The sequence below is a fragment of the Dermacentor albipictus genome, chromosome 6 (assembly GCF_038994185.2).
Source record: "Dermacentor albipictus isolate Rhodes 1998 colony chromosome 6, USDA_Dalb.pri_finalv2, whole genome shotgun sequence".
In the NCBI taxonomy this organism is placed as follows: Eukaryota; Metazoa; Arthropoda; class Arachnida; order Ixodida; family Ixodidae; genus Dermacentor; species Dermacentor albipictus.
Genome location: NC_091826.1, coordinates 38,675,117 through 38,701,897, shown reverse-complemented (window position 1 = coordinate 38,701,897; position 26,781 = coordinate 38,675,117). Strand labels below are relative to the sequence as shown.

Genomic DNA, 26,781 nt, shown 5'->3' with positions numbered 1-26,781 from the left:
GACAAAAAAGTACTTACTTCGTAACCAAAGGTCAGGTAGACCTAGTGTTCTTATGGACGTGACGCTAGAATGACGTGAATAATTTGAGAGAATAAAACGGGCGGTGCGTTTCTGAATGCTTTCTGAATGCTTTCAAGGGAAATTCTAAGATTGGCATGAGCATGGATGTCTCGTATGCATTGTTGTTGCGCAGAACGCCAGCTTTTCTACCTTAAAGGACATAAAATGCTTTCGCACTAAAAATGCAATACATACCCACATTGGTCAATGCGCGGACGTGTACACGTTACCCAGATTTATGCATCAATGCGTTCAATACCCTTCAGTCGTCGATTTAACACCTTTCTTCGAGCAAAGTCACACCTTATGTGTGGTATACACCCTTATGTGTGTTTACACCCTTATGATAGGCTTTCTTCTCGAAAAGGGTGCTAAATAGGTGTGGGTGGGGTGTAAATGACGAGAACACCCCTTTTAACACCCATAATGGTGTTGAAATTTTTAGTGTGTATATAACATAACGGCGACACCTACGCGACCTAGTTTACCACATACGCACTTTCCGAGCGTGTCGCTGCGTTCCGCAGCGATCCATTCAAGCCGTCGACGTGACTACCAGCGCATTAAGGCCCGTAACTTTGGGGTAGCGAGCGCGTTCATCACAGCACCCATCGTCGGTCGTTCGAACGCTTTCTTTTGTCATGGCAGACCCCGCCCTCAACCCTTACAAACGCAGTCATTGTAAACGGAGGGGCGCCGATGAATCTAGAACCGGTCGCGCGCGTCCCATTGGCGATTGCCTCAAGAAGTTACGCGGAAGAAAAGGCCGCTCCGGACAACGTCCCCAAACTGCGCGCCCTGGCCCCGAACCGCGGCTTCACGACGTACAGTCAACAGCAAAAGCACGCGGGATGTGGCTTCCCTCATCAAATGTGAATATCCTCACTTTTAAGGCATGACACTTCGTATTTAACGAATCGCTGTGTAGGTGGCGAAGGCTACGACTTGCTGGAACATTAAATTCGAGGCTGTGTGGCCACGCTTCACGAATATGCAGCTTCTTGGCAGATACTGCGTCCCGTAAACTTTTGCGGTTGACTGTGCGTTCTGCGAGGATTTGGCTGCGCTTTCCTTGACCCGCGACCCGTCAAGTTCGTGTATACCCGCAAGCGAGCGTTCGCGTCTGCATCGGTTGCAGGGTGGTTTTGGCCAGGGCGATGCTGCTTCCCTGCGGCCACATCCCCCTACAATTTATGCTGCCCGGGGGGAGCCTAGGGTGAGCAGCCTGTCCATAAGCCCTTGGAAGACAACGACGACGAAGGCGGGGTTGATGACTCCGGTTACGTACGTGTGAACGGCGGACGGGGCGCGGTTCGTCGAGTAAGAGCTCGCGGACGTGAGATTCCGCCTGGAGCACGTGCAGCGCGAGCTCCTGCACTGCTTGCATGCGGCGGCTCAGCTCTGCCCGTTCCGGGCCGAGCTGAGTTACTGAAGTACTAAAGCGCCAAACAGACGACATAAGAAGAGACACGGACGAGCGCTCGTGGGTGTCGTGTGTCGTCTGTTTGGCGCTTTAGTACTTCAGTAACGTGCACCAAGTAGCCCAACAGAAAGTTCTGCTCAGAGCTGAGTTACCCGAGGGAACACTTTCTCAGCAACTGCCGCTTCATCTTCAGCTCCTGCGCCCGCTGCGGAAAGGGGCGACATCCCGACTTGCGCGATGCTGCATCCTTCTCCGCAATGCCCGCGACCCCTCGGACCTGAAGACTGGTGACGAATGGGCGCCCGCCTTTGCAAGTACAGCCGAGCGAGGATCGTGCACGCCTGTGAAGCAGCCGCCTATTTTACAGTCAGTGTGACGTCTATATGTGGACTCTGGACTGACTTTAATAAAATTAGGAAATTATTTAAGTACATACAGCTCGCACAAATGCTCATCGCATGGGCGACCCCGCGGTCGCGGAAGCCTGGCATGTTGTTCGTCGGGTTCGGCTTACACCATCAAAAACACGCCAGCACCATGTCTTGTCTCTCATTTCTTTATTTTTTTGGGGAAGGGGAGGGGGGGGGGGCTCGTCCCTCAAGAAATGGCCGCAGGTTTTTTCATTATTAAGTGAATTGCTTCCACATGTGTCATTTGGAGGAGGAATAAACTTTTATTGCAGAACCAGCACTTTATGGTGGCCGGGCCTACGCCTCCCACGAAGGGACGTCGAGGGCTTGCCTCGCCGCCGCCTCGCGGGCGTGCTGGGTCGCCCAGGTTTGGTCGTCGAGGGTGGAGCTCCGCAGAGCCTCATGCAACCTCGCCGAGAGAGTCGTGGTGTTAGTCTGTGCGTACTGTGCTGGGCACTCCCATAGCATATGCGAAAGCGTAGCCGGGTGAATTCCACAGCACCGGCAGTTGGGGGTAGTGTAGACGTCCGGAAATATAAGGTGGAGGCGGGCGGGTGAAGGGTACGTGTTTGTTTGTAGTAGACGCAGGGTGGTAGCCTGCGCCCGGCTGAACTTTGGGTGAGGCGGGGGGAAGATTCGGCGACTCAGGTAAAAGGCCTTAACAAGATCGTTATAAGTTGTCAGACTGTCCCTGGTGTCCAACTCATCTCCAGTGACTCCGGCGCGGTTGACTAGGCCTCGCGCAATGGAGTGGGTGACCTCGTTGAGATTGGGGAGGTGTGGGTGGACAGGGCCCGCATGGGCCGGGATCCATGTTAGGGAGATGATGTTGTCTTCAGAATGTGGTGCCTGGCAGAGGATGCGAAGAGCTTGGGGACAAATACGCCCTTTGCTGAAGTTAATAACGGCTGAGCGAGAGTCACACACTATGGTGTGACAGGTGGGATCTAAAGTGGCCAGGGCGATGGCCACTTCTTCAGCCGTCTCTGCAGTGGGGGTAGTGACGCTGCAGGCATGGTGTAGGGCTCCATCACGTGTGGCAACGGCCACAAATCGTGTGCCATGGGAGTATCGGGCTGCATCAACAAATGTGACGCCAGGTACGTTGGCAAGGGCTTTTATGATAGCTCCAGCCCGAGCTTGGCGCCATTTCTTTTTTTTCTATGCCGACGTAACCCTCGCGCGCGCGTTCACACGCGGCACAGTTGCACTACGCCAACGAACAGCGCTCTTTTTAACTTTTAACCCCACAGAATACAGCTGAGTTAGTTTCGGTTCTGGCAACGTGTTGTCGCCATCTTCCTCGTGGCGCGCAAAAACAGAAAGAAATAACTTGCGAAAGCTCGCTTTACCTTGTGAAGTTAACTATTAATCAAGTAGAATGACACACCGTTTTGTAGGACAGTTTCGTTTTCGTTTTTCTTTGTTGACGTCATTTCATTTGTTGGCTGTTTTTGCATGCGGTGGCTTCGTATCAGGAGCCAACAGGCGGCGTCTACGCTGCCATCGTCTATTCAGCCACCATCACGTTCGTCTGCTCCTGCCGCTGTCGGTACAAGTGCACTCGTTTTGTACCTATAGATAGTGCGCGCAGAAGGATTGTCTTTTGCGCCAGTTAGTGTTGCGGCGATAGCAACAACACAGACGAAAGGCCGCAAGGAATTTGCTCCCCTGTCGTATCGCCAAGTCGGAGAGGGAGGGACAGCAGGGCCAGTTTCTTCCCGCTTCCCAGAGCACGAGAGAGGTAAGCACATTCTTGCGCATTGTTCGTGTATACGTAACGCGGCATGTAATTATTAAACTTGCTGAAACAGCTATAAGAGGGTGCTTCCGTACGCGAGAAATCTGTCTGCAGTTGTTATGTAAGACAACACAGCGCTGAGCAGCTTTTCTTGGTTATGACAGTGCTAGACGCGTGGGGCTTCGCGAGGCCGGTGCTGGAGCCGACCGTTTGAGCGAGCACTGCGCAGGCAGGTACTAAATGGAGTTGCGGTATATGCTTGACATCTCTCACAGTAACTGCAGCCATAGCCTCCTATGTATAACTTCTGTGCTACGGCACAAGAAGCACGGCGATTGCCGTCTGCCAGCTCCGCGCTGTCTCCTACGGCGTCGGGCTCCAGTTGACGTTACGAACGTCATGCCAAGAGATGAGCGTCATGCCGTGCGTGCCAGGAAAGGGCGCGCTTCTTCGTTAATGTTTATCTGCGACGTTCGCAGCTCGGCTCTAGACTCAGTATTAAACAGCAGAAATTCCTTTGCTGCGATCGGTCAAATTTGCCTTGGCTGAAAGTTGCGCTGAGCACTATACCTTCTTAGTGAGCCGGAAGTATAGTAAAGTGTAGTTAGTACTATATTCCCTGCCCGCTAAAGCTAGTAGACGGGTGCCCTTAATCAGACTCACGCTCTCAGCAAAAAAGACCGCTGTATAAGTGCCACCCACACGTTAGTTATAGATTGTCGCGGTATTCACTATAGCTTGGTAGTGCAATCCCTAACGGCAATTAATTGTAATTGTCAACAATACGGCGATGCCTGTTCGGCTCCTATACACAGTGTCATATCCGAGAAGCACAAGAAGTAAAGAAAGACGTGAAAGCAAACGTATCGCATCGATCATTCCGATCGTTATTTCTTGCCGTTTACATCAAAAAAATGCCGCTCCATTCATCGACGCGGCTTGATGCTACGTCATCCTTCCGTGACTTACGAGCAGTAGACAGGTAATAGACAGTTTTAGTTACACGTACGTAGAAGCTTTGCGTACGTAGAGCTTCAACGTGTGAGCAGTGCGCATGCGTAGAGCGTAGCGGGGGCGCGCGCGTCTCACGGACGTACGTGAGATTCAATTCTTTGCGTGCGTTTCTTGCGCACGTAGACAGCTTCGCGCGGGAGTTCCGCGAGATCACGAACAAGCGATAGCGGGCCACGCGCGTGCAGACGGCTCGCATCGAAACACGGCGACAGGATTGAATTGGCTACCGCCGTGTTCACATTTCCCGATAGATGGAGCTACGGGGTCCCTCTTGGCATGCGTCGCGTACGAGTAGCTAAAAGCGTTTCAGATGGCGTGCACGTAAGGTACGTAGGCTTTTCACGTTTGCGTACGTGAAGCCTCTACGCACGTGTAACTAAAACCGTCTAATAGCGTTTGTCGCCTTACGTACGTCAAGGGGCAGCACGTTTGCGTAACGTTATGGTGCACGTCCCTCAAGAAATTTAGTTTAACTTTCGGGAATCCAGACGCAAGGAAGACGCTAAAAGACGGGGCTCCGCCCGGTGCCTCGTGCCAAACATATCCAAACCAAGACAAACCATTAGCAACCATCGTGGTGTTACAATGTGCACGGGTCTCGTTAGGCCTGCGGACGTCGGAATCGCCAGACGGTCTCGGGAAGCGGACGCGCTATGCGCTCGCAACTAACGCTTCAGGTGAGTTTAGAGGGAGCCAAAAAAGAAAAAAAAAAAACTAATTTCTAGAGTTACTGGCGATCAACGAGAGGGAGAGCGTATAGCCGAACCCCGGAAGGCGAGTGCTAATCTCGGTATGAAGGAACATGCGCGGCTCAAGCGGTTACCGGACATCATAGCTTACTTTTTTTATTTCTCTCTTTTGAATTTTAAATTGCGCGAAGTGCTTGTCTTCATGCATCCGTCAAGCTTAACACCACTCACCCTTGCCACTCGCTCAGCGATATAAAAAGTCTTATCGCGTTTGGCCATCTGCTTCGGTCATGTGCAAGTATGAAGATGGGAAAGATAAGACAGAGAAGCTCGATCAGGCGTGCAACAAACGGAAGACGCAGCAAAGGTCAGCCAGGCATTGGACAAAAATGGCTGAATGAGGCATCGCATGCGTTCCGCGGCTGTGTGGTATTCTAACACCGCGAATTCCAGTTCTGCGAAGATTATCAGGTTTATTAACGACAGCTGGTAAGCTCGAGTATTTCACTTTATTTTCTGAGCAGCTATTCGCATTGCATGAGTAAAGCAGTTCTGTGCAAGCCTCAGTGAACTGAGGCTTGCGCCGAACGCACGCTTGAGATCAACGAAATACCTGCGAAAACGCTCCATCACGTGACATTTTTTTTTCATATTTCGCGCGCTTGCTTTGCAACCCGGAAAAAGGGACTACGTGAGAGGTACCGCAAAGGAAACAAGTCGATTGGTGGTTTCTGAAAGTGCCCTACAAATCTGCGTATCATACTCGGGCCCTTCATGCAATAATTAAATATGTTGGGTAATTAAACTTAATTAGTGAGTTACGGGGACAAAAAAAATTCTGAGATACTGTAGGCTATTGCAAATAGTATGCGTTCGGTTCAATTCGCTTCCGAAGCGCCTTTCATTTTTAAATTCTTGGCTCAAGTTGTTAAAATTTAAAAAATACATAAGTTATGGGGTTTTACGTGCCAAAACCACTTTCTGATTGTGAGGCACGCCGTAGTGGAGGGCTCCGGAAATTGTGACCACCTGGAGTTCTTTAACGTGCGCCTAAATCTAAGTACACGGGTGTTTTCACATTTCGCCCCCATCGAAATGCGGCCGCCGTGGCCGGGATTCGGTCCCACGACCTCGTGCTCAGCAGCCCAACACCATAGCCACTGAGTTGGCTCAAGTTATGTCCCACACCCTGTATGTACACTCGGCTCCGTGAATCCGCAAGACAGCTGTGGTTGCCGCGAAGCGTGACAATCAGTCATCGATTTTCGAAATCTGTTGCGTTCCACTCTTAAAGGTGAAGGTTAAGCATCCTTCAAATTTTTGCAAGAACCTTTACATGTATATCATGGTACAATGACTACTTGAAAGAAAATTATACAATGTTGAAATTGCTCGCACATCGAAAATAAACGGTATTCTAAAAGTATTATGAGCAAGAACTAAACCTTCATCTGCGTTATATTTGGTAGCTACAGTCTTAGAAACAACAGCAACTCTTAGGAACGTTGTTGCCATCGCTTACGAAGAATTGTTTTCGTTTCCTTTGAGATACCACACCGTCATCTGAGAGCGAAACAGTTTGCGATTTCGTTAAGAGAATAAGGTCCATTAACCTGGATGGATGCAGCTTCGAGATCAATGCATATAATAATAATAATATTTGGGGTTTTACGTGCCAAAACCATTTTCTGATTATGAGGCACGCCGTAGTGGAGGACTCCGGAAATTTCGACCACCTGGGGTTCTTTACCGTGCACCTAAATCTAAGCACACGGGTGTTTTCGCATTTCGCCCCCATCGAAATGCGGCCGCCGTGGCCGGGATTCGATCCCGCGACCTCGTGCTCAGCAGCCCAACACCATAGCCACTGAGCAACCACGGCGGGTGAGATCAATGCATATGAGGCTGCACCTCACAACACGTGCAAGGGAGTGATAAGGAACATTGACTTAGCAGATGGCCCGACGGAGCTGGAGAAGAACATAGTAAACTCAAGAAACCCTTTGGCTCTCGCCGTTAAAAGAAACAAGAATACCGGTACGGTGATCATCGCCTTTGATGGACACAAGGTTCCGAATTTCGTCAGATACGGCCCGGTCCTTGTAAGGTGCTCACTATACAGGAAACAAGTCGACGTATGCTACGCTTGCGGTCGGCTCGGTCACAGAGCTGACGTGTGCCCGTCTCCGCAAGAGAGAATATGCCGAGGCTGTGGTGCAGTGAATCCGTCTGACAAACATCAGTGCCAACCCAGGTGTGAACTGTGTGGTGGCCCACACCCAACGGCGGACAAAATGTGTAGGCAGCGCTATACAACTCCATACGTGGTCAGAAAACGGAGAAACGAAAGAGCACTAGCAACCAATGCAACCAACTAGCAACTACCCCTAGAGCAAAGTAAGGATCGTGAAATGGAAAGACTCAAGAAAGAGAATGCAGAACTAAAGGCAATGATTCAGAACATGATTAGAGAGATGACGGCAATAAGGAAACTCTTAAGCGAGGCTAAACAAGCAGAAAACAAAGATAGCACTAATACACGCAAAGAAGCCCCAGTCCCCGCGCCTGCTGGTGAGGGACCCGTGTCAGCCAAGCGTAGGGCTGTTGAAAGTAAGCTCAAGAACACTGAAACACAGATGGAGGAAGTCGAACAAGCGCTGGCGTCTTTCAAGACAACATGCAGAGGCTTATGGACAGTGTGTCACAGTTGACAATGAATGTAGGCCGAATACAGACGGCACTGAATGACACTAAGGAGGGACTGAAGGCTTTTGGTGAAAGAATCAAAACCCTGGAAATGATGACTATGTCAATGGACGTAAGGGAACAATGGGGGTCGTCATTCCTCAGAGCTACACCAACTCCCCAGGTGGGGGAGATGAATGTAAACTATGGCTCACAATAAGAAGGAATTTCGAATATGGCAGTGGAATTGCGGGGGGTACAATAACAAACGTAACATCATCCAGCAATACCTTAGGTCACTTCAGTCTAAACCGGATGTTATAGCACTTCAAGAGACAGGATATGGATATGTCACACCCACTGGATACAGAGCCATAGAGTGTCAAACCTTCGCTAGGGGCCTGTACGTGCTTGTAAATAAGCAGCTTACACACATCTCACATGAATTAGGCATCGCAGACAAAAACCTAGAGTACCTCATGGTTGAGGTTGTAGTACCAACTCACACAAAAATCAAAGGGAGAATAGCTTATTCGTACTCAACATCTACAGCAATCCGAAACACCAGAAACAACACTTCAAGAGATTATTCGAAAAGGCTACTAATCTAGCTGGAAGTATACCTCTGATTATATTAAGAGACTTCAATGCAGCCCACGAGATATGGGGCTACGTTACGACGAATGCCAAGGGCAGGAATCTGTGGAACCACGCGAATAAGCTAGACCTGGTCTTAATGACGGATAAGGCACATCCTACAAGGGTTGGCAATTGTGCCTGCAGAGACACCTCACCTGACCTTACGTTCATTAAGAACACAGAGCATGTTTCATGGACTAACACAAACATGAATTTTGGCAGAGATCATTACGTAATAGAAGTTAAACTGGAATTAGAGAAAGACCGAACTCGAGAATTCGAGGTCGTAGATTGGGACCTTTTTCGTAAGTTAAGAGCCCAAAGCGGAAAAGAAACCACCAAACTCAATCTCAGAGACTGGTGCGAGGGCATCAGAAGGGACATTAAAACAGCGCCCAAAAGAATTGTTACAGGCACTAATGTAGAGGCACTGGACTCGAAACTTGCCCACTTAATAGAAGCCAAGAAAGCCATGCATAACCCGATGGTGGCGGACCCAAAGACTAAATCATAGGCTGAGAAAAAGAATCGCAGAACTTAATAAACAAATAGAACAATACTGTAACACCCTCTGCCAGCAACAGTGGGACGAGTTTCGTGAGTCAATCGATGGGCAAATAAGGAACGGCAAGGCGTGGAAATTGATCTAGCATCTGCTGGATGAAAAAGGCACTAAATGCAACCAGAGACACAGCCTTGCCCAAGCTATACACATAGCCGTTAAGGATCAGTCCAACGAAACAGTAACCAAACAACTAATTGACAAATACCTACCAGTTAGAAATGAGCAGGACCAGCCACTTCGATCAGAATACAGGGGAGCCGCTCAACCTGAACTCGACCAAACCTTCACCACATCCGAAATCCGGAGGGTGTTAAGTGAACTAAATCGAAAGTCACCCCCCTGTCCTGATGGAGTAACAAACAGATCACTTAGCAATCTCGATGAGCCGTCAACTGAATCGCTGACAGACTTCATCAATGAAGCATGGATCTGAGGCGAAGTGCCAGAAGAATAGAAAACTTCACAAGTTATACTAATACCGAAACCGGGTAAACCTCCAAGCTTGGACAACTTAAGGCCAGTATCACTTAAATCATGCGTGGGGAAGGTCGCTGAACACGCAATCCTTAACAGGCTAAAGGACCACTTAGAGGACAATAATTTATGCACCCACATCATGCTGGGTTTTAGGTCCGCACTTTCCGCGCAGGATGCCATGACGCAAATTAAACACCACATACTCGACGGATATTCCAGAAATACTAAGGACATACTGGGATTAGACTTGGAAAACGCGTTCGATAGCATCAAGCATGAGTACATCCTCTAAACAATAGAAGACATTGGACTCGGGTTGAGGATGTTTAAATACTTCAAATCCTTTCTTGAAGCACGCACGGCAAAGATAAAGGTCGGAGACACAAACTCGGAAGTGGTTCAGCTCGGAGATCGAGGAACCCCCCAAGGATCGGTGATCTCTCCCGTCCTTTTCAACCTATGCATGATTGGTCTGTCCAGAAAGCTGGGCAACATTAAGGGCATTGACAATACCATTTGTGCTGATGATCTCACTGTATGGTGTGCTGGTGGCAGTGAATGGCATATACAGGACGCATTGACTGAAGCGATCAAGGCGGTGGAAGAATACCTGAGACCCACTGGACTCAGGTGCTCCCAACATAAATTGGAGTTGCTACTTTATAGACGTGAAAAGGCGGGCAGGCCTAAGGGCTGGAAACCTCTATCGGAAAGCAATATACACCTACATACAGAAAATGGTGCCAATATACTTAGAGTCAAAGTGATCAGGGTACTAGGCTTTTTCATTGAGTCCAACGGTGGAAACGATACGGAAGTCAAGAAAATCACCCTTAAAACGGATAACGCATACAGGATGATCAGACGCCTGGCAGGAAGACACAAGGGCATGAAAGAAGATAACCTCATCACGTTAATCAACTCTTTCGTACTCTGTCATATCTCATACGCCGCTGCCATGTACAACTGGACGCAGGTTCAACTCAAGAAGCTTGACGCAGCGATCAAGAAGGTTGTGAAAAGCGCATTGGGGCTCCCAATTCGAACCAGCACTGAAAAATTGCTCAAGTTAGGAGTACACAACATGACCGTGGAGATCGCGGAGGCCCAAGAAACATCACAAATAGCGCGATTATCTACAACCAGCACGGGAAGATCAATCCTGGACAAGATCATGATCAACCCCATTACGGATCCAGCAAATTACACTAAAGTCCATCAAGATTTCGCAGACAACATAATTGTCGCAACGCTACCCAGGAACATGCACCCAAAACATAACATCAACAGGAGAGTGGCACGAGCCAGGGCGTTAATCAAGAAAATGGATAAAGGGGGCAGAGGAGCCTGCTTTGTGGATTCGGCTGCCTACAAGGATCGAACAAAGTTCGCGGCGGCGGTTGTGGATCATCAGGGCAAATGCACCAACTGCGCCACGGTCTACACTAGCAAAGCTGAAGTCGCTGAACAAGTTGCCATTGCATTGGCACTAACAGACGATAGATTCACAGAAATGTACAGTGACTCGAAAACAGCTATTAGAGCTTTCAACAGGGGAAAGATTGCCCCACAGGCTGCTAGAATAATTAACCAAATGCAAACAAATGTTACACGTTACATTTATTGGTTCCCGGCACACCTTGGTTCACTTGAGGACATTCCTGTCAATCCAAATGAATCGGCCATCAGCGTCGCCCGCGACCTTACAGACCGGGCCGCTTTTACATATGGTTTTGATTCTGCTGGATTGGAGAACCTACAGAGAGATACGCTCATTACATACAATGAAATTACAAAACATTACTACATGGAAAGAAGGGAGTTTCCACCCACTCACTATAGGCTAAACAGAGCACAAGCAGTTACACTTAGGCAATTACAAACACAGTCTTATTATTCACCTGCAAAAATAAAGCAATGGTATGACATTACAGACATGAATATTTTATGCAAAGCATGCGAAAAGGAGATATGCACGCTTGAACATCTGCTCTGGGAGTGTGGGTTACTCGCCCCTGGCATTTCCCGGAATCAGTTTTTAGGAATGATCAGATCTTCAGATCATATCCTTCAAGTCCTGGCTGTCCAGTACGCCCGTGATAGGGCTAGGAGGCTTGACCTCCCGGTCCCGACATGGGACTAGCCAGGCAGGTGGCAACACCTTGTACAGGACCAGAATAAAGTTTTTTCCTCCTCCTCCTCCTCCTCGTCTCGATGAGCCGTCAATTGAATCGCTGACAGACTTCATCAATGGAGCATGGATCTGAGGCGAAGTGCCAGAAGAACGGAAAACTTCACAAGTTATACTAATACCGAAACCGGGTAAACCTCCAAGCTTGGACAACTTAAGGCCAATATCACTTACATCATGCGTGGGGAAAGTCGCTGAACACGCAATCCTTAACAGGCTAAAGGACCACTAAGAAGACAATAATATATGCACCCACATCATGCTGGGTTTTAGGTCCGCACTTTCCATGCAGGATGCCATGACGCAAATTAAACACCACATACTCGACGGATATTCTAGAAATACTAAGGACATACTGGGATTAGACTTGGAAAACGCGTTCGATAGCATCAAGCATGAGTACATCCTCAAAACAATAGAAGACATTGGACTCGGGTTGAGGATGTTTAAATACTTCAAATCCTTTCTTGAAGCACGCACGGCAAAGATAAAGGTCGGAGACACAAACTCGGAAGTGGTTCAGCTCGGAGATCGAGGAACCCCCCAAGGATCGGTGATCTCTCCCGTCCTTTTCAACCTATGCATGATTGGTCTGTTCAGAAAGCTGGGAAACATTAAGGGCATTGACCATACCATTTGGGCTGATGATCTCACTGTATGGTGTGCTAGTGGCAGTGAATGGCATATACAGGACGCATTGACTGAAGCGATCAAGACGGTGGAAGAATACCTGAGACCCACTGGACTCAGGTGCTCCCTACATAAATCGGAGTTGCTACTTTATAGACGTGAAAAGGTGGGCAGGCCTAAGGGCTGGAAACCTCTATCGGAAAGCCATATACACCTACGTACAGAAAATGGTGCCAGTATACTTAGAGTCAAAGTGATCAGGGTACTAGGCTTTTTCATTGATGCAAACGGTGGAAACCATACGGAGGTCAAGAAAATCACCCGTAAAACGGATAACGCGTGCAAGATGATCAGACGCCTGGCAGGAAGACACAAGGGCATGAAAGAGATAATTTCATCTGGTTGATCAACTCTTTGGTGCTCTGTCATATTTCATGATCAGACGCCTGGCAGGAAGACACAAGGGCCTGAAAGAAGATAACCTCATAAGGTTAATCAACTCTTTCGTGCTCTGTCATATTTCATACGCCACTGCCATGTACAACTTGGCGCAGGTTCAACTCAAGAAGCTTGACTCAACGATCAAGGAAGTTGTGAAAAGCGCATTGGGGCTCCCACTTCGAACCAGCACTGCAAAACTGCTCAAGTTAGGGATACACAACACGACCATGGAGATCGCGGAAGCTCAAGAAACATCACAAATAGCGAGAATATCTACAACCAACACGGGAAGATCAAACCTGGACAAGATCATGATCAACCCGATTACGGACCCAGCACAGTACACCAAAGTTAGTTAAGAATTCGCAGACAACATAATTGTCGCACCGCTACCCAGCAATATGCACCCAAAACATCACATCAACAGGAGAGTTGTGCGAGCCAGGGCGTTAATCATGAAAGTGGATAAAGGGGGCAGAGGAGCCTGCTTTCTTGACTCGGCTGCCTACAACGATCGAACTAAGTTCGCGGCGGCAGTAGTGGATCATCAGGGCAATTTCACCAAATGTGCCACAGTCTACACTAGCAAACCTGAAGTCGCTGAACAAGTTGCCATTGCATTGGCACTAACAGACAATAGATTTACAGAAATTTATAGCGACTCGAAAACAGCTATTAAAGCTTTCAATAGTGGAAAAATTGCCCCACAGGTTGCGAAAATAATTAACAAAAGGCAAACAAATGTTACACGTTACATTTATTGGTTCCCGGCGCACCTTGGTTCACTTGATGATATTCCTGTAAATCCAAATGAATCGGTCAACAGCGTCGCCCGCGACGTTACAGACCGGGCCGCTTTTACATATGGTTTTGATTCTGCTGGATTTGAGAACTTACAGAGAGATACGCTTGTTACATATAATGAAATTACAAAACATTACTACATGGGAAGGGGGGAAGTTTCCACCCCCTCACTATAGACTAAACAGAGCACAAGCAGTTACACTTATGCAATCATAAGCAGAGTCTTATTATTCACCTGCACAAATAAAGGAATGGTATGTCATTGCAGACATGAATATTATATGAAAATCATGCAAAAAGGAGATATGCACGCTTGAACATATGCTCTGAGAGTGTGGGTCGCTCGGCCCTGGCATTTCCCGGAATCGGTTTTTTAGGAATGATCAGATCTCCAGATCATATCCCTCAAGTCCTGGCTGTCCAGTACGCCTGTGATAGGGCTAGGAGGCTTGACCTCCCGGTCCCAACATGGGACTAGCCAGGCAGGTGGCAACACCTTGTACAGGACCAGAATAAAGTTTTTCCTCCTCCCTCCTCCTCATTTCGCTAAGACACCACCGAACGAGCTTAACAACCTAAAACCATTTACATGCGCGACAAGAATAAATTTTTAAGTTCGTCAAAACTCGGGAAAACCAACGTGCGCCAACTGAAGACAGAAACCGCGACTGCAACGCTACACCGTATCGCGAAAACTGCATAGCATGGCAACCGCTCGAGACGAGACGTTATCAAATGAAAGCAATAGATTTTAAGTTTGTAACACTCGTCAAGCAACCGAGCAATCCCCTGTGCGGTTATCCAATCAGGCTGACAGCTTCGTCCTTTTCTTGTCGTCTGCACAGCGGTTCCCTTCGACCACGTAAGAGCCGCTTCACTTTAGGAGCTGACTGTTAATGCCTAATTACGACGTTGTATGGTGCGCTCTATTTGTGCTAGCAGCCTATCGAGAAGAAGGGTAGGGGATAAGTGCCAGCAAATGGCCGTTGTGGAGAGGAGGACAGCGCAAGGGGAGAGCACGGCAGCGAGCTGTGCGCCAGGTGCGCAAGCCCTTTCGCTGCTGCATCACTAAAAGAACAGAGCAAACGCGTTTGCGAATGCCAGAGTTGGCTCTCCGCTGTACCCACGCATTTGCTGGTAAGCGAAGTGTTAGTTACCTTCGGGGGGCACGATCCAGGTTCAGGGAGCATTTGTACATGGCCGCGCTTGAATGTCGAGACACATAGAACAACAATGCAGCGATTTCTCGCGCGCCTCGCTCAGCTAACAACGCGAATGACCATGTGCGTATACGTTCGGGTGCGAACCTCAATGCGGTTATTTTCCTTTCTTTTATTCCTTCCGCTGTTCTTTACTGGCTCGCATGCGACTTAACACTGTTACGTCGGCCATTTCTCGCAGTGATCAGATGATGACGAAATAGCCTCGTACGGCTCCTTGTACAACGTATCGGACATTGTCTTAGTTATTACCCCCCACCCCCCTCCCACCATCACCCCCACCAATTTCACTCGGACGCGATTCGGTGCATCTGGAATTGTACAGGAATGGTTTACTGACAGTTTTTTCATGCCGCTTTAACTGGTATCACGGAGGAAGGAGGTTTTCTTGCTTTTCTCCGCGGCTGTAGTATGCTGCTGTAGTCGTCTTGGCCTGCTCTTACTTTTGTTCCCAATCTTCTTTTTTCTTCTTGCCGTGCAAGTATGCGGGAACCAGAACGTTAGCTCGGTTTCTCATTTGCTTCGCCTCCGCCCGCAGAACGTTTGGTGACTGGTGGATGAGCCGGTGTTGCAGCCTTTCTTTCGGGCCACCACGTCCTACTTATCGTTTTTGTTTCGGCGATGCAGCGAACCCTCGTTGCCCCGTCGCAGGTAGCATAGTTTCGGATTCACTCTTTTGTGGCTCGCACATGTTATCTCTCCGCTGTAAGCGTTCGCGCCAGGCGGCATATCATTGCTGCCAGAGTGAAGTGCGTCCGGTAAACATTTCCACGAGCACGCCGGGCTTTCGTCGAACACATGCTCTGAAGTGTCTGGAGTGTTGAAGAGTGATTTTTCCTTACTGGCAACACAGGTCGCAGAGAAGTTAAACATCGCGTTCCAAAACACAAAACAAAGCAAGTGTGCATAGCTCATAGTTTTAGTTTCTTGCGATAATGATATGGGCCCTCCAAGCGAATTTCTTACCGTCATCATAGGCGTCGCCATGAGGTTGCGTATATATTTATGTATGGTAAGTATGCTATATGCCATGCCATGGCATAATATATGGCATGTGCTATATACGGGTTACATGGCCACACCATCCTATCACTAATGTTGCTCATACCAGGTCTTACATTATTCACAAAGCTTTCCCTCAGAATTTTGAGAATGACAGCCCGCAAACAAATGTCATGGAACACCACACCAACAGCGCATGGCTTTCTCCTTAAATGTTGTCAGATTTAAATATTGAAAGCGTGAAACAATAACGGAGCTGAAACCTGAAAATGATGAAAGTTTATCGACGCGGCTGTGCACTACATCCGGGATCATCAGCCTGCAGGAAAGAGGCTTGAAACATACCCGACACAGAAAAGTGGTGGTTAAAGTCGCTAAGCAAGACGTTGCCTTTAATTAATAAGCATAAATGAAATTGTCCGATGGCAGGCTTCAAACAGAGGACCATTGAACAACAGCTCGTTTTTACTTAGTCAGCTTTCGTTTAATTTAGTTCATACCGCCACTATAGCTACGAGTCTTATACTTCGTGTAATCTCCCTGCATGCTACCATCGCATTCACTGCTTCGCCCTTTTGACGAGAGCGTGATATTTATAAAATGGTTAATTTTTCCTCATTACCACTAGTTGTCGTCAGCAATGGTTTCCGCTTACGCGACGTTACACTTGAAGGGGCGATCGAGATGTGTTGCGAACATCGCGGGGCCAAACAGGACGGGTGAGCACGACTGCATCCATAAAACATTATGTGCTGAACTGTTCAGCGTTGATATACATATATTTACTTTTTTACTTATGTCTTTCGTTTTATTCACTCCTTTGCGAGCGCCAAAAAGTGATTAAAGCAACTTAACTGCAGAAAAAAAACAGTAAATTTCTTCTCGCGAGAAACGCTGCCTTTCCTCAACGAGGCGTTTTATCGACGTTGGTCTAGTACATCAGCATACAGTAAGCAAATATCTCTCTAAATCTTGTCACTATTTCATAAATATTTAACTACTTATGAATTGCGACATACATGGACATGAAGTAGCTATTGTGGTCTTTCATACACTAAAATGAAACGCGTTTCTATGCTAAGGACGCCGTCGCAAGGATTGGCGGATAGCATACGAAAGAAAAAAAAAGAATGTAAAATGCAATGGAACCTTTGCATGCTGTTTGTGTCATTAGTGGTTCATACAAATCGACGCCTCCGTTATAACCGGAATAAGCCACCTAGCCGAACCGCTGATAAAAACTGAGTTTAGTGTCGAGGAAAAAACCTTCCAAGGGTACGAATTTCAGGTCACGCTTCTCCGCCATACATTGGTGCGTACGCAGCGACTGAGGCTTGTCTGCAATTCTGCGAACATCGCGGCTGAAACATTAAGTGTTATCAATCGCAGATAGCACAAGCCCAATGTCCGGTATACCTTGACGTATACGTATTCGAAGAAAATATTATGTCCTGAAGGTCTACACACTTATGCTCATATTTTACCATTATCTTATCTCTGTGGCTTGCCCATTTATTTTTTTTCTCTACTCCTTTCATTTCTGTCGAATAAGTATCCTAGTTATGACAAATCAAATAATGGGTGAAGGAATGAAGGACGGATGTCGCATGTGGATTGGCCTTTCGGAGAAATCTGCAACGTACTGTTGGGGGGAAGGGGCTGCATTGAATTCTGGTTTTTTTTCGTACCAACACCACGATTAGATAAAGAGGCACGCCGTACTGGGGCCCCCGCATCAATTTTGACCGCCAGGGGATCTTTAACGTGCCCTCAATTCACGGCACGCGGGTGTTTTTGCGTTCAGCCCCATCGAAAGGCGGCCACCGCAGCCGAAATTTGATCCCGCGAAATTGTGCTTAGCAGCGCAACACCATAGCCGCTAAGCAACCACGGCGGGCATGTAAAAGACTGTCGCAGTGACCGCTTGCTAGCTGTACATACATTTTCTGGGCATGGCTAAACACTTATCAGCACCCTCGCATGTCAAGCCATATCGTTCTTCTTGGCATTTTCCCAGCACGCTATTGAATGTCGCTCTATCACACTTGCCTTTTTTTTCTTATTCTACTTTGCATGCCGAGGGGCCGTATAGAGTGAGCGAGTTCCGGGTATATATATTTCCTTGTGTAAACTTATCACTCCCACACACGCTTTCGACCGAACCGCTTATCAGGCGGTCGATAGAGCAGCAGCCCCTTCGTTCGTCTCTCAGTGTGGTCGTCTCGCTGTGAACACGCAAACGTAATCTTGCGCCTCATCGTCGCTATACGTCCGGCTGCAACAGCGTCTTCTTCTCGCGGAGCTTCGAAGACGTATATCTCGTTATGGAGTACCTGACCGACCCGGCCAAGCTTTTCGACGTCAACCCTAGACGCAGCGACGAACGCAACAACTTGGAATGTGCATTCCCGTTCGGGTGTGCGAATGACGGGGACGACCCTCACGGAGGTGACAACCCACCACCCAAGAAGCACAAGCGCATGTCGCACATACCCGATGCCGGCGGATGGGACTGGAGCGCCATGGCCGACGTTCTGGAAGAGGCGAGCGAAGAGGTGATATACAGCGTCGCGCCCATGCTGCGGCGTCAGCTTTGCTTCAAGTGCGCGGTGCTACTCACGTCACCGGAGTCGCTCGTCGACAGTCTCCCCGCGCACGCTCGCCGACGCCGTCTGTGGATGGTGGCGGCGCAAGGGTGGGACAGCGAAACGCCGCGACAACAGGTGCTTCTCGGCCGCCCCTACGAGTGCAACGTCGAGACGCCGATCGAGTTCAGGGACCCCGAGCTCGTGGACACCTACTGGAAAAACATTCTCCTCATTCTGGCTGGGGCCAGCCTGGACCACACCACGAAGAGGTGGGAAGACGGAACTAAGAACGATGCTTTTCAGTCCCAGATGTTCCCGCAGCCCGTGCGGTGGGACGGCACGCCCGCGTCTCCCGAACAACTGCGCAAGGCCCAGCTGCACGACCTGGAAAGCACGAGTATCGAAGCGACCGAGAAGAACGACAAGTGGTACGCCAATTTCAAACTGAAGGACCAAGACGGCCCCGCTGCGGCCGAGCAGGGTCACCCGGACGGCTCGTATCTTCGCTGTGCGGCCGAGCTCCACGACCTCGGCCGCAATCCGAAGACCAGATTTCGGGGGATTGTGTTCTGGCCCTCCATGGTGCTGCGCTTTCAACACGGTCTGTACTTTAAGCGCTTCGACAAACAGAAGAAGGAGGAGGACGACTCTTCGAAGATCCGTTGCTTGGTCTTCAAGTCCAGCGACAAGTTGGGTGTGGACGTGCAACCGATTTTCGACGACGAACACAGCTTCGCCGTTGCCGTGAACGTGCTGCGCATGCTGGTGGAGTACAACTGCGTTAAGTCTGAGAAACCACAATGCGGCGACGCCACATTCAACACCATTCTACCTGCGCTTAAGACTTTACGACGCGTCATTTTCCCCACAGGCTACTACGCTTTCATCGATGCCATGACGCTGTTTCCGGGAAAGCTTAACGGGCAGCCAGCTACGCACGTGTCCGAAAGCCAGTGGAAAGCGTTTCAGGAACTCAGTGAACAGGATCAAAAGTACGCCAGAGTACTCTACCCCAATTCTTATGTAGAACCGGACTTGCAGCCGCGCAGCGAAGACACGAACACTGTGTTTGCGTCGTACAAGCCTCTGTGGACGCTGGAAAATGCCGATGAAAACCTTAACAAGGCCTACATGGGCGTATGCGCGTTTCGTCTAGAACCATACATCTGGAAAGATCAAGTGTACATCAGTTTCACTCTGGGACCTACGATTGCCAAGATGTGTCCCACTTTCAAGCAGACGTTGACGGAGATGAAGAGTGTGGTAGAGGTAAGTCCCCACACGTATGCTGCACTGAAGAATGAGACGGCCACGAACGATGAAGACTATTTTAGTGAGGATGAACCAATGGACATATACGTAAGCTGAGCCCACGAATCCCTCACGAATGCCTCATTCGAGCCTAACGTGGACAAGAAGTTCTACAAGAAATCAGTTGATCGCAAGCTCAAGGCCGATAGTGATGAAGCTGCAGTGTGAAGATGTAGTGGTGTGAGTGCATACATACGACAATAAATTGATTAATTGAAATACCATAATGTTGTATCGTATTTGAAGAAAAAAAAATCACGCTCCACTTACCTCAAGGCAGAAAAGGGACTCTGATTGTAAAGATAGTCCATTTCGTGTTTGTAATAATGAGACACTAAATGCAAATATGCCCACGTGGACTGTTAAGATACCATTCCGAAAAACCACCAAGCGGTAGTTTCGTGCCACAAAAACGCTTAGTTTAAGAGAATATCGAGTTTGAAATAGCCCTCATTCCACACAGAAACAGACGGAGCGCAGGAAGTGTGTCTTGCGTTTACGAGAGCGTCGAAAAAATTATTTGAGGTCATCTACGTCGTGATTTTCTTGTGCCGTGCTTCGCGCGTGCATTGCAAACGAGAAGTCCATCGCATACACGCGCGCATTCTGAGCACGATATACGCATGCGATGCCGGGCGAAGTGAAAAGTGTCCGATCGCCGCACCCAGTGTACATGACTTGTATGTGTTCTGTGTATGCGGTTCCTTTCTGCGAAGTGATATACGTCACGCTATAGTATTAGCGCAGACCGTTTGATGCCGCGAGCATCGAGAAAAACAAAGAGACTGCGAAATGGGATTAACAGAAATTGGTTCATTTTTTTTATTCTTTTCCGGTAAAAGCAAAAATATCTGCGCATGAATTAAGCTTTGCGCCTTAATAACGTTACCTAGCGAGAGGCGAATCGGTGAATGACGAGCCAGATGCATGCGTCATTCGGGAGACACACCACCGAAGCGAGCGAGATAGTCCGCGCATGTGAGCGTTGGCCTGTTCGGTCACCCGTCTGCCTGTTTTTCTATTTTTGGATTGAGCCTGGTTTGGTGAGTTCCCGGCGAATTGTTGCGTTCCTTCTGAACTTCGACATCGCACGGCTGCACAATTTGACTACGGAAAGGTGAGAAATATTGTTCCTCAGTCTGCGACGCATTTCAAGCAATTATAGGCTTCCAGCACGGTACCCAGGCTAGACTTGTGACGCAGTTAACGAAAAACAGCGCGGCCGTCGTGGCGCAGGTAATTTGAATTAATGACTCGCACTGGGAGATGTTTGCGACGCTTTCTGTGAGCCCCAATATTATTTCAACTTGTTTCGGTAGTTTGTGGGCACGCTAGTCGCACAGGGTGCTGTGGCACAGTTTTGCGCGTACTGAATTTTAGTGCGACAAGTTTTGTCGCTTTCTCTGACTGCCAATATTATCGTAACTAATTTCGTTACCTTTTGGGGTACCTTTCCAGCGCAGTGGGCGCACCTGGCGCTGTGACGTGGTTATCGAAAAGCAGCTCGGCCGTGGTGCGCAGTTTTGCGCTTTTATTTATTTATTTATTGTACCCTCAAGGCAAACCAGCATTACAGAGGGGAGGGGTTAATCATTCAACATAAATACAGTTATTTGCACATACACAATTAAAAAATTTCAAAAATTGGAACGAATGTTTTTCTAATAACAACGAAAATTCACACTGTCATGCAAGGCTTGTACAATAATTATGGCCAGGAAATACTATTGCAGCCGATTAAGACACTAAAAGATGAAATTTCCAGCCGACATGTAGAACGTTTAAGGAAAAAAAATGTTGGAATGCGTTAAATTGCGCTGGAAGGAGCTTCAGGAAAATGGTCACAGTTGGAAATGCTAACTAATGAGGCCGGAAGATGGTTCCAGTCGAGGCTGGTTTTGGGTAGGAAGGAGTGCGAGTATGTTGCAGTGTTTTGGTGAGGCACATGGACTTTGTGGTGGTGATCAATTCGAGATGAAACAAAATTAGGCGGTTTAGTCAGTCGGGTCCTAAGAACAGGATTATGATGATAGATCTTATGAAACAATGCAAGTCGAGATAGTTTCCGTCTATTCGCAAGCGCGGGCAGATTATGTATCGATTTCATGTTAGTTACGCTGGAAGTTCGATGGTAGTTACTTAGGATAAAACGTGCTGAGCGATTCTGCATTGCCTCTTAGATAACGGTAAGAGCTGCAAGGCCAGGGTCCCAGATTGACGTGGCATATTCGAGATTAGATCAGACATAAGTGATATATTACTGTCGCTTTAGTGATGAAGGTGCGAGAGAGAAGTTTCCAAGCACGCGTTTGGCCTTTGATGTTACGTGCTCGATGTGGTACTTCCACGAAAGGTCATCACCCCGCAGGGGCGTCTGCGCAAGCAGGCGTTTGGTATCTTGCGACACCACGTACCCGAGCACACGAGGGTTGGACCCTCCCGCGTGTAGCCGTGCGCGGCTTAGCCGTGTCTGGGGAAAAGGGGATCCTGGGGGTTTCCGCGTACGCCGTCGCTGTCATGGTACATATCGAGCGGGACTTAGGTCTCCATTTATCGGCGTGGTAAATTGACGTAAATGCATACTAGGACATTCCTCGTTGACGTCACAAAGCGGCCGAATACGTGCATGAAAAACCGGCCTCGACAGTACTGTACAGTTCCACTCAGGCTAATGAAATGAAACATGAAGCGATATTACAGCGGGTCCCGGGCCATACAGGTATAGCAGGCAACGAACTAGCGAACTTGGCAAAATCGGCCCATAAAGACGCAAAAATTCAACTCATCCCTTTATCGCCAATGGACACAAAATGGGCATTGAGAGTACTAAAGAAAGAGTGGTGTATGTCAACAGCGTTTATTGAAAACACTAATGAACCAATTCTTTACGAAGTGGACCCTGAACTCAAATACCAACTGGATGCACAACTTTCTAAAAGTACCGAGACACTAATTCATCCACTGCGCTTTGGGACAGCATACACCAAACATTTCCTACATCGAATCAAATGGGCCTCTTCCCCGCCTTGGTCCTGTGGCCACGACGGAGACTATGTTCTCCACTCCTCCAATGCCTCATATACACGCGACGTAAAGACGGCAGGTAGAATAAGAGCTACACTCCATCGATCCTCACCGGCCTTTCTCACTCGCGAAATTGCTGGGCCCATGGCCATCGAAAATACCACACCGAAAAGCATTGAACTCACTTGAACATTTTTATGAAGTAACAGGCATCCTTAACAAGTACTAGGTATTGTACTGAATAATCACACGATGTTGCTATGACGTTCTTCTATTATTTGTAATTATTAGTGCTTGTATATTACGTGTTAGGCATTTTTGTTCTGTGCGTGAAATATTTCAACACTGTGTAATTCCTCATCTGTTTATATTCGTCGTTCATCTGTCGTTCACTGTCAAGACAGTAATGTAAACACGAAAGGGTTCATGCCGCCAGCGAAATTCTGCCGATTCACAAGAAAATGATGCGAAGAAAGCGGACGACGGAGATTACGGGGGTGCGCCGAGCGAAGTGAGCAACTGGCAAACGAAGGGATCTCGTTCATTATTCACTTCTTAGTGTGTGACGGTTGTTACATGCAATCCACATGAATCCCATGATTACTTGCTATTTAATCCTTTTATTCATATAAAAGCTTTCAGTTGTTCGACCAGCGCTTGTCCTGTCTTCTTTCACGTGTTTCGTTTGTTTTCGCTGCCCAAGAATGAAAACCACATCTGTTGTATGCGCTGGCAGTGGCCGAAGTTCACGCGTGCAGAACAATTTGAATATGTGCACGATAAATTGAACATGACCAGAGTTCATTCCCGCATTACCACTGCACCGATCGATCGAGTTACTGGATGATACACGCCCGCGTCTTGGTCGCACCGGCATTGCTGAAGCAGAAATGATTACTAATACTTTAAACTTCTGTCTCTTGAGTACTGTGAAAAAATGGTCAAGCTGTTTACATTGCTGCCTCTATTCTATATTTTAGGAGACGTACTAGTTAAACTTGTGTGCGCATGTCGTACTGCTGCTATGCGGCGATATATTTTGTTTATTTCCGCACAGTGTCAATAGAAGTCCGTTGTCGCCATCAGAGACAACACGAATTTGTAGCTACCATGTTGTGGGAAATTGCAAAAATGACTTTAGCAAGCACGCATCGTACGTGCCGACGACTTTTCCGGCGGCAGAGAAGATGTTGCCAGTTGCCTGCTCAGTGTCACTTACATGGCTAAGCAGACGCTGCGTTTTAGCCGCATTGCAGCCATGAAAGTAATCGTCAAGCGTACCGAGCTTCTTAAAGGCAAATGGAAGCGTGTACATCATCCTTCGAATAACGTCCACGCACACACACCTAGGCACACACCACGCGCGGTACGAAACATGCCCAAACACGCGCAGTGCAAGACGCAATCAAGGCGGCGTGAACGAGAGGTGGGAGAGGTGTACGCCGGCTAGTTGATTTTTGCCCCGCATGCGGCGCTCTCACGCTGGCACATACAAAGGGTTGGCCACAATATCATCATCAGCAGCGTCGCTCAGCGGTGCCGTTCTCCTCTATCCTACTACGTAAAAGCCACAAGAGACGAAAAAAGGTAACGACGCTCACAATAAAAAACAGAGGACAATTTCGACGAGTAACAGCCGATAACCAAATCGCACGTGGTACACATGTCTTGCCTGTGTTGCTGATGGCAACAGGTCATGGCGGAGCGGCAGTGCCATGGCATTCGTGATTGAGATTGTCACGAAGGCAGTTACTGCTAAGGAACGTCTAGAATACATTAGAACTTTACTCAAAGAGAAGCTTTCTTTGCCTCTTCTTTCGACTTTCCCACTGGTGCTGTCTGGCCCACCACGTCGGGTTTGGGCTCGAGCATTGCATGCATGACAGGGGCGAGGCGAAAAACAAAACAGAAGGCGACGCCAGAAACTTGTTCGGAGTTCACCGCGTCGAATGTTCACAATGCCCTCTGGAGCTCCCTGGTCGTCAACACATCGCCCTCTTGACAGCTGCATTATCCGTGACCCCTCCACAATCATTCCAGAAACTGCAGCGCTTACCTTATTACTAAGGTGCGACACCAGAGGGGACGTGCATAGAACTTTATAGAGGGTGGGGGGAGAAGAGGCCGTTTTCATACAAAGGGTGTTGGAGGGGGGATAGCGAAAAGAGACGTGAGAACACGAGAGGGGTTCCAGGAAAACTGGTAAACTTAAGTTCAAGGTGCGGCACTGTACGTTTCTGATATTTCTCAAAAACAAACACCACGAAGGTATGTCAAGCGGACAACATGCTCAGGGCGTGAAGAAGCAGAGCCGCATTATTCTAGCGCACTTCCGGGTTCAGGCGAGACTGCGGTAGCGGTCGCACATCAAATCAACACTTCTCTGCCCGCCGCGGTATCATTGTGGCTATGGCATCGCTCGAGGTCACGGATTTGATGACGACAGCGACAGTTGCTTTTGGACCGGGGCGAAATAGAAAACGCACGTCCACTTAGATTTTAGGACAGGTTAAAGAACGCCACCGTGTCAAAATTAATCTGCAGTCCGCCACTACATCGTGCCTCATAATCTGATTATGGTTTTGGTACGTACAGCCACGTAATGCATTTCAAGTTTCTTGCTTCTACCACGATGCGATGTGCCATGCGAGGCAATAACAATGCTCAACTCTATCCAAGGTTAAGAAAAATAGCGTACAACAATACCTCGAGAAAACACCTCTCCTTGTGTGTTCTGTTTATAGTACGCATACAAACAGCAGTGGTGCACTCAACGTAACGATTAATATCAACTCACCCCTGTCGTGTTGGACCGAACGTTGAAGAAATTAAGCAATCCCCGTCAACATCACTGCTAATTATTGTCAATCAAAGCAGCCAGCACGGAAAGCCTCGCTTATATCGATTCCTGCAGTGCGTGGGATCTATGCATAATTTCATTTCCCTCTGTTGAATTCTTTCTTTCTCTCAGCATTATTTTCGGAAGTGCTTCCGACGCGTCTTCACTGCAGCTCGGCAGCCAAGTCTAATGCGCCGTCGGCTCAAACGTACTTTACGGGGCTCTTTCTACACGTGCTTTGTAGCGCACTCCAGAGTAGTGGAAGAAACCTAATCAAACCATGGCACGACGGACCAGCGCTTGTAGCAGTGCGTACTACCTGCTTTATGGCCTCTCGACTTCTCAGATGTAAGTGGCGAAAAGTACTTCGTCTCGCAAGGCAAACCGTCACACCAAGAAAGTCGGACAAAAAAAGAAAGCATCCAGTAATTTCGTATGCAGCCTGGGTACCCAGCGTGGCAATCAGATGTATTACCGCAACGTTACCAAAACTACCAACTTGCAATAGCTTCTGTGCTTGTCATCATAAATACTGAGTGAAGACTGTTCTGATTTCTGCAGCCTGATTTTTGTATATTTCGCCGTTCCTAGGAGCGAATTCTGGTGCTCTTTGCTTAAGTCGTACTCTAACCTTTATTGTAACGCACTTAGCACAAAGAGCCGCTACATGTTTCATTAGAAAAGCGAGCCCTCACCTGGGTGCAGCAACTGAATACCATCAGGCTGAGTCAGTGTACCTGTGTTGTCGATCAAGTTTGCGTAGAACCCCGTTTATAGAGCATAACCTACTTGATGTAGACGGCGCTTGCAGCATCAATGTCACGTGTGGGTGTATTTTGCTGGCGAGGGTGAACATGGTTTTAAACGTAAGACTTAGCCACGTTTCATACGATGCCTTATTTCACGCTGCCAACATTTAAATTTAGATTAGTAATTTACCTAGGAGTGTGAATAAAGCAGTCTGCCGATGAAGCGTCAAGGACGAACTGCTCTGAGCGAAAAAGCAAACGTTGCGACGAAGGAAACAA

At 48.2% G+C, this 26,781-nt stretch overlaps 1 protein-coding gene across 2 annotated transcripts in view; it reads left to right on the top strand.

The window, feature by feature from the left end:
• The first annotated feature begins 3,405 nt into the window (after positions 1 to 3,405).
• The window catches only part of LOC135914570 (hemicentin-2-like), a 179,763-nt gene continuing 156,387 nt past the window's right edge, over positions 3,406 to 26,781 (top strand). For both annotated transcript variants that reach the window (XM_065447483.2, XM_070540372.1), the window contains exon 1: positions 3,406 to 3,637. The gene's annotated coding sequence lies outside the window, so the exon portion shown is untranslated. The remainder of the gene's footprint in view (positions 3,638 to 26,781) is intronic.